Source organism: Drosophila serrata, unplaced genomic scaffold, assembly GCF_035046125.1.
Source record: "Drosophila serrata isolate PLE 108 unplaced genomic scaffold, ASM3504612v1 contig_176, whole genome shotgun sequence".
Taxonomy (NCBI): domain Eukaryota; kingdom Metazoa; phylum Arthropoda; class Insecta; order Diptera; family Drosophilidae; genus Drosophila; species Drosophila serrata.
In genome coordinates, this window is record NW_028257074.1 from 338,736 (window position 1) to 352,900 (window position 14,165).

The 14,165-nt window shown below is 36.4% G+C and overlaps 2 long non-coding RNA genes across 18 annotated transcripts; both read right to left on the bottom strand.

Moving 5' to 3' along the window:
• Positions 1–2,830: 2,830 nt before the first annotated feature.
• On the bottom strand, positions 2,831–13,426 carry LOC110183544 (uncharacterized). 17 transcript variants are annotated; one of them, XR_015270465.1, is made up of 10 exons: positions 13,219–13,426; positions 13,048–13,163; positions 12,648–12,994; positions 11,727–11,901; positions 11,321–11,673; positions 3,501–3,706; positions 3,375–3,449; positions 3,230–3,323; positions 3,117–3,179; positions 2,831–3,066 (listed from the first exon to the last, which is right to left on the bottom strand). It is a non-coding gene; the product is annotated as an uncharacterized LOC110183544 (long non-coding RNA). The 17 variants fall into 17 exon arrangements; XR_015270464.1 differs by lacking the exon at positions 11,321–11,673 and having other exon boundaries at positions 3,501–4,119; XR_015270466.1 differs by lacking the exon at positions 11,321–11,673 and having other exon boundaries at positions 3,501–4,119; positions 12,648–12,989; positions 13,219–13,385.
• LOC110183547 (uncharacterized) lies at positions 5,653–6,698 on the bottom strand. The gene is made up of 4 exons (XR_002319631.2): positions 6,369–6,698; positions 6,238–6,315; positions 5,890–6,186; positions 5,653–5,802 (listed from the first exon to the last, which is right to left on the bottom strand). It is a non-coding gene; the product is annotated as an uncharacterized LOC110183547 (long non-coding RNA).
• Positions 13,427–14,165: the final 739 nt, after the last annotated feature.

A 14,165-nucleotide genomic window follows, 5' to 3' on the forward strand; every position in this document is an offset into this window, starting at 1 on the left:
AATTTACATTCGCAGATGAGAACGATGATTATGATGATGATGAGGATGCTGCTCCTGATTGGTGGTGGTGTTCGCCTGGCAGCTGTCTTGCTATCGATGATCCTGGCAGGCGACAGTGTGTGAAGAAGTTCCAGCTCACCTCGGACTCAAGTGGTCGAGTCACGCTGCGATCAGCGATTAGGAAGCTGCAAGGAGCTCTTAAAGCCTTCCCCCTTCAGGCAACCAAGCAAAATATATTAGCCGATAAAGCATCACAAGGATAACAATGTTAAAACAGAAGTAGAAATATATATAGTACAATAAATGTACTATGAAATAAATAAGTTTTTGGTATTCTAACTTTAGTTAGAAGCTTAAAAGAAAGTGAAGGAACCATTTCCGACCCTATAAACCATATATATTCTTGATCAGCATAAACAGGCGAATATTTCTAGGCATAAAAGAGAGAAACAAATTTTTGAAAATTTTATTTCACAATTTTTTAAGCTATTTTTTCATAGTTAACAATTTGAAAAATCGTAAAAATTTTAAATAGTTTAAAAATTCATTTGAGGTATGCAGATTTATTACCCTATTAAAAACTAAAACAGAACAGCTTTCCGAATCGAAATTAGTTTATTTTTGGCTAAGTTATGAATTTTTTAAGATTTGATATTTACAATAAATTGTCATATAAAAATATCGAACACCGACTCAAATTGAATTATTAATATATATTGATGGTATACTTCGTATGCCCTACAAGTGCATTTAACCCCTTAGCTACCATGTCCTGCCTGCCCTTCGCTTCGCTCTAGTTTTTTTTTGGGATGAAATGGTGAAATCGCGGGAATTAGATAAGGACGAGAACGGAGACAAGGATGCGACGTGGTCCTGATATGGGATACTCGCACGTGAGTCCTTCGCAGGAGCCATAATTTGTGTACCGTTTATGCGCGTGTGTGTGTGTGTGTGTGTGTCGAGTTACACACACTCACAACACACAACACCCTTCCTTCCATCTGTCGTTTTTTTTGTTGTATATTTGAAAGGGAGGCGGGGAAGAAGGATGCCAATTTGCATGGGTAATAATTTTCGGGAACTGTCGCGAACCGTTACATTCCTGCCTGTCAATCGCCCCTCAAACCGAAATTTATACCTTTTCCGATTTTTAATTAAACGACCGACCGACCGACACATCATCTCTCTTCCGTTTGCATATTGAGAGTTTTTCCCCCTTCTTCCCCTTTCGGGGAAATGTAAATGCAGCAGCATTCTTGCCTTCCTTCTAATTGCGGCACCCGGCTTTTCCCCGCATCTTGGCCGTAATCCTTTTGCATTCGAGATATAATTTACATGCACCCCTTGGCCTTAGTCCTTTCTCACATATCCTCACATATCCTCGCATACCCTGCCCCAGAGGACACCCCTTTGGCATTTTCCCTCCCGTCTCGGGGTGCGGTTTTCCTCTTTCTCGCATTCAGCGTGTAATTTGATTACGCAACGGTGCAGGTGAGAGGAGGCCCAAGGAGTTTCCCAGGACATGCAAAAAAAAATTATGCAATTCGGGGCTTAGGGACTAGGAACCGTTTGCAGATTTATTTCTTTCGCACGATCGGCGATCCCTCAAGGATTTTTGCATGCCAAAGGCAAAGGATTCGGATATTGGGTTGCCAGGACGTGATTGATGTGGAAATTGGTTATTGGAAAATAAGAAAATTAAGCCACGAGAGAGATTTCGGCAAAAAGAAATAACTCTATATGGAATAACTGAAAATATATACATATAAACCTTAAAAATCCTTTGAAATATTTACCGAGGCAAGCTTAAAAGCATCAATTTCGCATGAATCGGTTGTCCCACATTTGGCGCTAAACAAAAATAAAAAGAAAAGAAAACGTTAATTATATTGATTACAATCAATCTGCAAATTGCCAAACGCAATCAACTTAAAGTCAAAAACTCTGCCTGTGCAAAAGGAATCTCGACGACGCCTGTCAAAGGATCTCCACTCAACTGTCGTAATTGAAAACTGTACCTGTGTCTGCACACGGGAAAAGCGAGAAAAATCCAGAGAGAGAGAGGGAGTGAGAGGGAGAGAGCTACACACATCACACGTCAACGAAAGGTATTGACTTTTAACTCAAACGCCGAGCCACCACCCACACACAGCACACACCCACAAGGAGCCCACATCGAGCAGGAATCAACCTTCAACCCCACTCCCCAAAAGCTTTTCTTGTTTTTAGAGGTGTGTGTGTGTGTGTGCGAGCGATTGTGTGTGTGTGTGCGCGCGATTGTGTGTGTGTGTTCAGAGTGTATACAATAAGTATGTATGTACATATTTTCGTAGAGAAATTGAGACTTAATCGGGAATATATCGGCATTCTTTATGGTTTTCACCCGAATGCGATATATCTTCCTATTTAAAAAACAAAATTTGAATACCAGAAAGAAGGCAAGCTGATTTTTTTTTTTTTTTGTGTATTTTTGTCAGCCAAAAGATTAATAAATAAAGTGCAAACTTAAGCTGGACCCTTGCTTGCCCTAAAAAAGGTCCTTGAAAGTCCCTCGTTCAGTTGTACCAGGAACTCCTCGCCGATGCTTCCACACAATTTTCATTATCGTCTTCCTTTGTAGTTTAGATTTTTCCTTTTCTTTCTTTTTTTTCATTTTTTTTTATTATTTTTTTTATTTTTTTTTATTTTTTTATTTTTTTATTATTTTTTATTATTTTTTTTTTATTTTTTACTTTTTTTATTTTTTTTTTCTTTTTATATTATTTTTATATTTTTTTTTCTTTTTTATTATTTTTTTTTCCTTTTTTCCATTTTTTAGTAGTTTCATATCCTATTATTAGAGGTTGTTCTTAAAAAGTAGAGAGACTGCCTTGTCTTTGAATTGATTCTTTGTAGTGTCTGAAGAGATTTCTTCATATTGCACAAAATGGGTGGATTCTTCGGCCTTGTGTTCTTTGAAAGCTTTATATATGACAGTCTTTTAGAGTCTTGATTTCCTGAGTAGATTTATCAGTTTATTTGTATTAGAGCTGGTTGCCCCAAGAGTTGCGGCGTCTTGATTCCCTTCTTTAAAATATTAATTAGAGAAAGGACACACTGACTTAATTAATATTTACCCCTCCAAAATTTGCCACATATTCGTCTTCATTTGAGTTGAAAAGCAGTGTCTTGATTTCCTCCTTTGAAATATTAATTAAAGAAAGGACACACTGAATTTATTAATATTTACCCCTGAAACATTCGCCATATTCGTCTTAGTTATCAGTTTTCTTTTATCAAAAGAGGATGTCCCAAGAGTTGAAAAGCGGTGTCTTGATTCCCTTCTTTTATAATATTAATTGGAGAAAGGACACACTGAATTGAGTAATATTTACCCCTCCAACTTTCGCCATATTCGTCTTAGTAAGTTGTATTATAAGTTTGAACTTGAAAAGCGGTGTCTTGATTCCCTTTTATATAATATTAATGGGAGAAAGGAAACACTGACTATTAATATTTACCCATGTTCCGTATTCTTTCTTTGTAGAGTCAGCGGACAAAAGAGAGTAATATAATATATTTCTTTAAGTAGATGTATTCTTCGTGCTTGATTTCATTAATTGATATTTAGTTGTGACAAAGTGGTAATCCAGGATCCATATCTCATGCAAGAAGGTTTCGTGTTTTTAAATTCCTTTTTTGAGTAAATAAAGCTTGATTAATATATCTAAAATTCTGTGATTTTCTTTTAACTTGTACCAGTTTTAAAAGGTATAACATTCGCATCCATCCGTGGAAAATCAGTTCCCTAATGTAGTCCCGAGTGCATCGAGTGTTTCTTGAACTGTGCTTTCTTCCCCATCATGTTTTAGTATTCCCAACAAATCTGTAGAAACCTTGGTAATCACTTCCCCAATTATTGTAGGTGTGTGGAAGGATAATTATTCGTGTATTCATTCACTTCAATCCGAGACAAAGACGTTCCCAAATGTAGTCCCGCGTATCCCCTGTTCTTGTAGTATTTCCCTCTTCTCCACTTTGTTTAAGTGTAAGTTTGGTCATCAAGTCAGTTGTTGTATTATAAGTTTCCTATTTTTAGATCAGGACGTTCCAGGACTTGAAAAGCGGTGTCTTGATTCCCTTTTATATAATATTAATTGGAGAAAGGACACACTGAATTTATTAATATTTACCCATCTTCCCTATTCTTCCTTTGTAGAGTCGGCGGACTGAAGCAGAGAGTAACATGTTATATTGTAAATATTGCTTTAAATATTTGTATTCTTCGTGCTTGTTTTCTTTGATTAATATTGACAAAGTGGAAAAACAAGATCCATATCTCATGCAAGGTTCCGTGTTTTTGAATTTCTTTTTCGAGTAAATATAGATTAATTAACAGATCTAAAATTCTGTGATTTTGTATAATTATTACCAGTGGTAAAAGGTATAACATTCGCATCCATCCGTGGAAAAGCAGTTCCCTAATGTAGTCCCGAGTGCATCGAGTGTTTCTTGAACTGTGCTTTCTTCCCCATCATGTTTTAGTATTCCCATCAAATCTGTAGAAAACTTGGTGATCACTTCCTTAATTACTGTAGGTGTGTGGAAGGATAATTATTCGTGTATTCATTCACTTCAATCCGAGGCAAAGACGTTCCCAAATGTAGTCCCGCGTATCCCATTCTTGTAGTACTTCCCTCTTCTCCACTTTGTTTAAGTGTAAGGATGTCATCAGGCTAGTAAAAAATCCTCTTGTTTGTGTCACGTGTAAACTCTGTCCTTAATTAGCATTTAGTATTTGTAGGAGGAAGCAACTGTTCTATTATATTTACTTGTGCAAAACAATATAACGATCCTGAGCAATGTTAACTTCGAAATAAATGTGATTCCAAACGACTATAAAAACGAGACCGATTTGTTTCACTTTTACATGGCATCGGCCTTTACTCTGAGAAAAAAATGATTACAAAAAGTCGAAAGAACGGACACAATTTCGATTTACCTTTTCACTTTATGCTTAGATCAAAGCGTGTAAACTAGAGAACTATTCACTTTTCACTTAATTCTAAATAAACGTTTAAAATTGTTGACCGAAAATTTTGAATAAATACTTTTTTTTAGTTATTTTTAGATGTTGCCGGTAGGAGGTGTTCGTTGAAACTGAATTCTGATGGAGCTTGTCGAGCTTAAGTAGACTGAAAACATGACAGTTCGGAGACAAGGCCTACGCGATCGAAACATTTTTTAATCCCAAAATACAAATATTTTTACCAGCCTACTTTGAACTATCTTCCAGTTGATAATAGGATGTGTTTAAACTCTTTTTTAAATGATTAAATAATGAATAATTATTAAATGCTAAATATTTATAACCAATTTGTGGTGAATATAATCGATACTCCCTCTTAATTCCCTAATTTCGAAGTGAGCAGAAGAGTGTCTCTCCTGTTGGAATCTTATTCGTACCAAGCAGGAGAAAGATGGGTCTTAGGATTACATTAAGAATTAACAGAAGATTCACAAGATGTTCAGTTTGACATAAAAAATCTTCACATTCCACTTATTTTAATTTACAGAACTAAAAAAGAAAACCCCTTTTCCTTAATAAATAACTGGTCCCTATCGCTGACTTCATTCCCAAAAAAGCCAAAGTCCCCAAAGTAACCCAGAAACAAGACAGGCAAGTTTTTTTTTTAGGTGTATTTTTGTAAGCCAATAGTTAGGTAAATGGAAAAGCGCCAGCCAGGATCTTGAGCCCTTTGCACATAGGTTTCCGGCAGTCCCTCTCCACCCGGGACAGCTCGTAGGGCTTGATATTTGCACCTATTTGGAGAAGGATTTCAAAATTAGGATTTTCCCCTTTTTTTTCTGCTATTCATGAGTGACAAATTCCATTTCCTGGCTACATACATTTTCTGACCAATTGCTCCTCATCGATCTTTTCAGGAGTGGCTGGTGCTTTCCCGACTTCGATTGATTCTATAGAATTTTGATACTTTCGTTTATCTATGTGGCCTTATCGTCTGTGTTCTTCTCCAGGCACTACTCATCCGACATGTTGATATATATCTCTGGGACATTGGAAATGCTGTTCTTTAGATGACCGCAGCTTCTTGCTCGTGTGGGGTGCTCATGTTTCTTTTCTTTTTTTTTTTAATTTGCCTTGTGTAAGTGTATATCCTTGTTTTGTTTTTTTTTCTAAGGGGGCTTTTCTTTTTGTTAGAGGAGCAATTACTTTGATTTTCTTGGTTTATTTACCATTTTTTGTGTGTTCTCTTGGTAGCTATCTTGCACATTGCTCTTTTTTTCACTTTATGCTTAAATCTAATCTTAAAACTGCGAAGAATTTAATTAAAGCAAGTATTTGGATTATTTGTTGGATAATTTACCTTATTGTGTGTTATTGCACATTGCTCTTTTTTTCCACTTTATGCTTAAACCTAAACTTAAAGCTAACAAAAACTTAACTAAACTTATATCTAAACTTAAACTAACCTTAAACCTAACGCATTACAAAATATAAAATAAAAGTTTAGAAACTTTGACTGAAAATTTTGAAAATTTTGTAAATTTTTAGTTTCTCTTTCTTTTTGTTTTTTGAATTTTTTCCTGTAGTTACCGATTTGAGGTGTTCGTTGAGACTGATTTTTGTTGGGGCTTGTCGAGCTAAGGTCAAGTTTGGGTGCCAGCCAGTTGAAATTCGACTCAAGGATGACTTGATCGAGAAAATGTATAATAATATACATACATAAACAAAGAAATATCTCATAATATAGGCATATTCTTTGTTTCCCTTGTGATTCCTCTCTTTTAAATATTGTAGAGGAAAGCGAAGATTTAGAAGGAACGATATAGAGTTGAACAGAAGCAAGAGTTTCTATTTTTCCGCTCTCAATTCCCTAAGCCGAAAAAGAAACTCTCTCGTTAGCTATTGCTTGTAATATGCAGGCAAAGCACAAGGAAGGAAAAGGGACAAAGAGAAAAACATAAAAATATAGCAAAAGAGTTCAACAAAAAGCCTTTCAAGTTAGATATCTAATAGATACTGTTAAAAATCCAATATTATTAATAAAAATGACTAATTTAAAACACCTTTTTGTATGGCAATGCTCACCCAATATCGACGCTCAGAAACTCTCTTGGGCAACTGAGAAAGAAACTCTCTCGTTCGCTATTGCTTGTTCTATGCAGGCAAAGCAGAAGGGAGAGAAAGGGGCAAAGAAAAACATAAAAATATAGCAAAAGAGTTCAACAAAAAGCCTTTCAAGTGAGATATCAAATAGATACTGTTAAAAACAAAACTCAATATTTATAAGATAAATAATGACCAATTTAAACCTCCTTTTTATACAGAAATACTCGCTGAATATCACCCCACCCATACACACATATGTATATAATTTGCCAATCCAGCAAATTTCACTTTATTTTCTCAAAGTTTGCACCATTAACATATTGAAATCGATTTGCCTGTGGCCAGAGAGAGAGAGAACCTCATCGTTCCCTACAAGGGGAGAGGGAGTGGAAGAAGCAGAGAGTGACTGTGGACTTAATTAGGAGCCAACTCTCACATATGTGTGTGTGTAGGCTTCCCCCCTCCCCCCGCTATATACATGCAGGACCATTTATGTATACATATACATACACACATATGGCCCTCTGGTCAGAACGCCCTTTTCTGTATGCTATGAAAACTCGTAGTCGACTGTGTGCATGTACTGCCTGTCAATATATGTACGTGTGTGTGTATTTCCACTCATGTGTGAGTGTGTATGGGTGTGTGTTCGAGGGTGTGGGTGTGTGGGTGTGTGGGCCGCACACATATGCTCTCATATATTGGCAAGATGGCCGCTCGGCGCTCCCACGAACTGTGAAGCGAAGCGTTCTCTTCATTTGCCAGCTGCCAAAACTAATTTATGCGAATGTCGGGCAGCTTTCAGGGTTTTTCAAAAGAGGGATGGTAAGGGGTATGGGGGGTTGGGATGATGGTTAGATCAATTAGGGATGCAGGTCTAATGACTCGAGTTGCTTGGGGATATATTTGTTTTTAAAGATTTAGGGTTACTCGTGGCCTTAGTTTTAGCTTAAAAGTGTGTTTATAAATAGATATTACTTAATACTAAAGTTCTCAGGTTTTGCATTGGTTTTTCTGAATATATATAGGCCTTATTTTAAGCTTAAAAGTGAGTTTATAAATATATAATACCTAATACTAAAGTTGTAAGGTTTTTCTTTGTTATTTTTTAATAAATTTAGGCCTGATTCCTTTTCATAATATTTATTTTTGGAGATTTGGGATCTTGAAAACCGAAAAGTGCTGGCAGTGAATATAATTATTTAAATCATTTAAATTAAATCAATATGCATTAAACTGATGGGAATAATTAGTTCTGGAATATAATAGTCCTCGAATATAATTATTTAAATCAATTAAATTATATCAATATGCTTTAAACTGATTGAAATAATTAGTTCTAAATTAAATTTGAAAGCTTTTCAGACTGTTTTGTGCTTTAAAACATCTGTAATAATATTATCTTTCACAAGTATCTGTATGTTTTTTGGGAACTCTAAATATTATCCTGTAATGCCTTATAGCATATGAATATAGATCTATTGGGATACTCTATCTATCACAGATTTCAAATCAATTTCAATTCGTATCAATTTCTTTCTAGTTTCTAATTTATTTGTTTATAGTTATTAATTTATTTTAGTACATGTGGAAAAGGGACTAACTTATAGGGGGGGGGGGGTTTCTTCCTTTTTGGGCTACCAAATGGCCAACATAAAGACGCCAGCAGAGGCAGCGACGTTGGCGCACCCTTTTAACCGAAATACTGAAAAACCTGCGCAACGTTTTTGGGGCTACTTTCGGGGGGGAGGGGGGTGGAGGGGGCAGGTCATTGAGTGGTTGTTGTGGACCCTGTGTGTGTGTGTGTGTGTGTGCTAGTGTGTGTGTGCGTGTGTGGGCAGAGATTCCAGCGACGTCTATCGTTCGTTCCAGAGTGACAGCAATGGCAGGCATCTCTACACGCACACATGCACATATCCTGCTCCTCGCACACACACACACACATATGTGGGAGGAAGCCAGTGAGCGAGCAAGACGGAGCATAATGGAGCGAGACAGCGACACAGAGTGGGAGTGGGAGTGGGAGAGGGAGAGCTAGAGACGAGCAAGCGAGCGAGCAAGTAAGCCAGCTTCGTTTTTAAGGGAAGCAAAATGTATTGCTCATCGAAGGCTATCGAATGTGGTCGTCGTCGTCGTCGTTGTCGGTTTTTCCGCGCTCACTCCACACACACACTCGCGTTACGGTCGACGTCAACGTCAACGTCAACGTTCGTTGTCGCTAACGCAGCCTCTGCCGGCGTCGCTGTTACCGCAGAACAATGGAAGCTGGACGAACATGTTGCGTCCATTTCGTACACACACGCATATGAGTTACCGCGCTTTCAGTACGTATGTGTGCATGTGTGTGCGTGTGTGTGTTTGGTCTGACTCCCACATGCGCATCTTTGGCAACCCCCTCCCCACCCACCCCACTCCAGCACCCCGCTCACCCCACCCCCCCAAAGACCACCCTTTCTTTAGTTAGTCCGTCGCCGTCCGAGCCGCTTCGTGTTTTATTACTCGCGACCTCCGTTCACGAAGATGGCGGCTGCTCCACACACTAACACACACATGAGCAAAGGATATTGAACACACACACACACAGATACACGCATGCTTCACACATCCTTACATATATATGTGTGTGTGTGTGTGTACAGTCCAACTCCATAAACTGAACATTCAAATAAATAGCAACAATTATGAGAAATCTCAAAAAAATATATATATTTTAAAAGATTTAAAAGCCAAAAGGGAATTCTAATTTCTGATAAAAAATTTTTTAAATCTCTAAATTTTCGAAAAAAAGAGATTTAAAAATCTCCAGAAAAGTGATATAAAAATCTCCAGAAAAGAGATTTAAAAATCTCCAGAGAAGAGATTTAAAAATCTCCAGAAAAGAGATTTAAAAATCTCCAAAAAATAGAATAGAGAAAATCTCCAGAAAATAGGTTATAAGATCTTCCCATTGAATTTATTTTGTTTGCCAAGATAATTAAAATACCAGAAAGAAGGCAAGAAGAGTTTTTTTTTTTTTGTGTATTTTTGTAAGCCAAAAGATTAATAAATAAAGTGCAAACTTAAGCTGGACCCTTGCTTGCCCTAAAAAAGGTCCTTGAAAGTCCCTCGTTCAGTTGTACCAGGAACTCCTCGCCGATGCTTCCACACAATTTTCATTATCGTCTTCCTTTGTAGTTTAGATTTTTCCTTTTCTTTCTTTTTTTTCATTTTTTTTATTATTTTTTTTTATTTTTTATTTTTTTTTATTATTTTATTATTTTTTTTTATTATTTTTTACTTTTTTTATTTTTTTTTTCTTTTTATTTTATTTTTATATTTTTTTTTTCTTTTTTATTATTTTTTTTTTCTTTTTTATTATTTTTTTTTTCCTTTTTTCCATTTTTTTTAGTAGTTTCATATCCTATTATTAGAGGTTGTTCTTAAAAAGTAGAGAGACTGCCTTGTCTTTGAATTGTTTCTTTGTAGTGTCTGAAGAGATTTCTTCATATTGCACAAAATGGGTGGATTCTTCGGCCTTGTGTTCTTTGAAAGCTTTATATATGACAGTCTTTTAGAGTCTTGATTTCCTGAGTAGATTTATCTGTTTATTTGTATTAGAGCAGGATGCCCCAAGAGTTGCGGCGTCTTGATTCCCTTCTTTAAATTATTAATTAGAGAAAGGACACACTGACTTAATTAATATTTACCCCTCCAAAATTTGCCACATATTCGTCTTCATTTGAGTTGAAGAGCAGTGTCTTGATTTCCTCCTTTAAAATATTAATTAAAGAAAGGACACACTGAATTTATTAATATTTACCCCTGAAACATTCGCCATATTCGTCTTAGTTTTATCAGTTTTCTTTTATCAAAAGAGGATGTCCCAAGAGTTGAAAAGCGGTGTCTTGATTCCCTTTTATATAATATTAATTGGAGAAAGAACACACTGACTATTAATATTTACCCATGTTCCGTATTCTTTCTTTGTAGAGTCAGGGGACAAAAGAGAGTAATATAATATATTTCTTTAAGTAGATGTATTCTTCGTGCTTGTTTTCATTAATTGATATTTAGTTATGACAAAGTGGTAATCCAGGATCCATCTCATGCAAGAAGGTTTCGTGTTTTTAAATTCCTTTTTCGAGTAAATAAAGCTTGATTAATATATCTAAAATTCTGTGATTTTCTTATAACTTGTACCAGTGTTAAAAGGTATAACATTCGCACCCATCCGTGAAAAAGAAGTTCCCTAATGTAGTCCCGAGTGCATCGAGTGTTTCTTGAACTGTGCTTTCTTCCCCATCATGTTTTAGTATTCCCATCAAATCTGTAGAAACCTTTGTGATCACTTCCCCAATTATTGTAGGTGTGTGGAAGGATAATTATTCGTGTATTCATTCACTTCAATCCGAGGCAAAGACGTTCCCAAATGTAGTCCCGCGTATCCCCTGTTCTTGTAGTATTTCCCTCTTCTCCACTTTGTTTAAGTGTAAGTTTGGTCATCAAGTCAGTAGTTGTATTATAAGTTTCCTATTTTTAGATCAGGACGTTCCAGGACTTGAAAGCGGTGTCTTGATTCCCTTTTATATAATATTAATTGGAGAAAGGACACACTGAATGTATTAATATTTACCCATCTTCCATATTCTTCCTTTGTAGAGTCGGCGGACTAAAGCAGAGAGTAACGTGTTATATTGTAAATATTTCTTTAAATATTTGTATTCTTCGCGCTTGTTTTCTTTGTTTAATATTGACAAAGTGGAAATCCAAGATCCATATCTCATGCAAGGTTCCGTGTTTTTGAATTTCTTTTTCGAGTAAATATAGATTAATTAACAGATCTAAAATTCTGTGATTTTGTATAATTATTACCAGTGGTAAAAGGTATAACATTCGCATACGTCCGTGAAAAAGCAGTTGCCTAATGTAGTCCCGAGTGCATCGAGTGTTTCTTGAACTGTGCTTTCTTCCCCATCATGTTTTAGTATTCCCATCAAATCTGAATAAACCTTGGTGATCACTTCCCCAATTATTGTAGGTGTGTTGAAGGATTATTGTTCGTGTATTCATTCACTTCAATCCGAGGCAAAGACGTTCCCAAATGTAGTCCCGCGTATCCCCTGTTCTTGTAGTATTTCCCTCTTCTCCACTTTGTTTAAGTGTAAGTTTGGTCATCAAGTCAGTAGTTGTATTATAAGTTTCCTATTTTTAGATCAGGACGTTCCAGGACTTGAAAGCGGTGTCTTGATTCCCTTTTATATAATATTAATTGGAGAAAGGACACACTGAATTTATTAATATTTACCCATCTTCCATATTCTTCCTTTGTAGAGTCGGCGGACTGAAGCAGAGAGTAACATGTTATATTGTAAATATTGCTTTAAATATTTGTATTCTTCGAGCTTGTTTTCTTTGATTAATATTTAGTTGTGACAAAGTGGTAATCCAGGATCCATATCTCATGAAAGAAGGTTCCGCGTTTTTGATTTTCTTTTTCGAGTAAATATAGATTAATTAACAGTTCTAAAATTCTGTGATTTTGTATAATTATTACCAGTGGTAAAAGGTATAACATTCGCATCCATCCGTGAAAAAGCAGTTCCCTAATGTAGTCCCGAGTGTATCAAGTGTTTCTTGAACTGTGCTTTCTTCCCCATCATGTTTTAGTATTCCCATCAAATCTGTAGAAACCTTGGTGATCACTTCCCCAATTACTGTAGGTGTGTTGAAGGATAATTATTCGTGTATTCATTCACTTCAATCCGAGGCAAAGACGTTCCCAAATGTAGTCCCGCGTATCCCATTCTTGTAGTACTTCCCTCTTCTCCACTTTGTTTAAGTGTAAGGATGTCATCAGGCTAGTAAAAAATCCTCTTGTTTGTGTCACGTGTAAACTCTGTCCTTAATTAGCATTTAGTATTTGTAGGAGGAAGCAACTGTTCTATTATATTTACTTGTGCAAAACAATATAACGATCCTGAGCAATGTTAACTTCGAAATAAATGTGATTCCAAACGACTATAAAAACGAGACCGATTTGTTTCACTTTTACATGGCATCGGCCTTTACTCTGAGATGCACAATGATTACAAAAAGTCGAAAGAACGGACACAATTTCGATTTACCTTTTCACTTTATGCTTAGATCAAAGCGTGTAAACTAGAGAACTATTCACTTTTCACTTAATTCTAAATAAACGTTTAAAATTGTTGACCGAAAATTTGGAATAAATACTTTTTTTTTTAGTTATTTTTAGATGTTGCCGGTAGGAGGTGTTCGTTGAAACTGAATTCTGATGGAGCTTGTCGAGCTTAAGTAGACTGCAAACATGACAGTTCGGAGACATGGCCTACGCGATCGAAACATTTTTCTCTTCCCAAAATACAAATATTTTTACCAGCCTACTTTGAACTATCTTCCAGTTGATAATAGGATGTGTTTAAACTCTTTTTTAAATGATTAAATAATGAATAATTATTAAATGCTAAATATTTATAACCAATTTGTGGTGAATATAATCGATACTCCCTCTAAATTCCCTAATTTCGAAGTGAGCAGAAGAGTGTTAACCCCACAAGGAGGACCTTAAAGTCTCTCCTATTGGAATCTTATTCGTACCAGGCAGAAGGAAGATGGGTCTTGGGATTAGATTTAGAATTAACAGAAGATTCGCTAGATATTCAGTTGGACAGAGAAAGACTTATGGAAGATCGACTGTACTTGGATTTTCCTGTATCCTGTATCCTGGCACGCATTTGGGCACACACACGAGTGAGTGTGTGTGTCCTGGGGAGTTGTGCTTTCTGGTTTTTGCACATTTTGAACTTTCGCTCTCCACATCTGCACATCTCTCGCTCCCTCTGACTCTCCCTCTCCCTCTGCATCTCCATCTCCATCTCCATCTCGCTCGCCATCGTATCTTTAATTGAAGGACTTTTGCGCAGCTCACATATATGCGACTCCATCCTTTATCGCCCCATCTCTTTCCATTGGCCGATATGCCGCCTCGCTCTGGCCCACGGCACGGTCCATGTCAGTGGCTATGTGAAGAATGAAGCAAATGAATATCTCA